The following is a 1,083-nucleotide window of genomic DNA, read 5'->3' on the forward strand; positions in this document are numbered from 1 at the left end:
CCCCCCCCCCCCTAAAACTTGAAGAAAGCATGAAAATGTGGGGGTATGAACTCACCTTGAGTGGTTTCAGTAGATGGATGATGAAGAAAAGGAAGTGTTCAACTCAAGAACACTTTAGAAGATGCTTGAAGATTCGAAGATCTAACACAAATATGACGATGTTTGTGTAAGATATCCATGATTTAAGTAGAAAGAAGGAGAAATAATCATGTGAGGAGTGATATTACTTACCAGGAGTAGATGAAGAACTTGTGATCAACCTTGAAATTTCGAGATTAGAGAGGGATAGTGAGAGAGAATGAGTTTTTGCTTCTTGGAGGAGTGTAAGTGAAATGGGAGGAGAGATAAGGATTTTTCTATATATCCTTGAATCAAAGTGTTTGGCTGAAAAGAGTGGGAAAAGGACGATGGGATGACCAGTTATGGTGGAATAGTGACTGGGGATGGTCATGGAGTGGGTGTAGAGGGTTGCTTGTGTCATAATTCAAAGGTAAAGTCAACACTCCACCTAAATATCTCACCCACTAGATTTTAATCTTGGATAAAGATTATCCTCAAAATGTGATTAAAATATGAATATTTAGGGTCTTATCTGTCAAAATATAAGTTTGGGTGAAAATCCCACGTTAAAATAATGAAAAACGGGTTTAAAATGAAGATTGGGTCAAAAACCGGGAAGAAAATGGAAAATCCGAAGTCAGGGGCGAGGTTCGGTCTTAGAAGCATTAGAACCGAAGGGAGGGTTCGGTCGGTGTGTTGGAACCGAGAGTGAGGGGTTTCGGTCCGAGCAGGTCTCGCAGGCGCACTCATCAGAAGGGACCGAAGGTGAGGCTGGCTAGCGGTTCGGTCCGAAAGGACCTTCGGTCTTCCGAGGTTCGGTTCTAATAGGAGCTTCGGCTTTAAGAGGGTTTCGCTCCTATAAGAGGGTTCAGCTCCTTAAGAGGGTTCGCCTCCTTAAGACTGTTTTTCGCGCAAACTTCCGTTTTCGAGCTATTTTTGACTAATTCAAGGGTCGGGATGCCCCGAGTGATTATAAAAAGTTGAGAGAGATTTTGAGAGAGATTTGGGAGAGATTTCACATAC

The sequence above is a fragment of the Lactuca virosa genome, chromosome 9 (genome assembly GCF_052849685.1).
Source record: "Lactuca virosa cultivar CGN04683 chromosome 9, Lactuca_virosa_CGN04683_v6, whole genome shotgun sequence".
In the NCBI taxonomy this organism is placed as follows: Eukaryota; Viridiplantae; Streptophyta; class Magnoliopsida; order Asterales; family Asteraceae; genus Lactuca; species Lactuca virosa.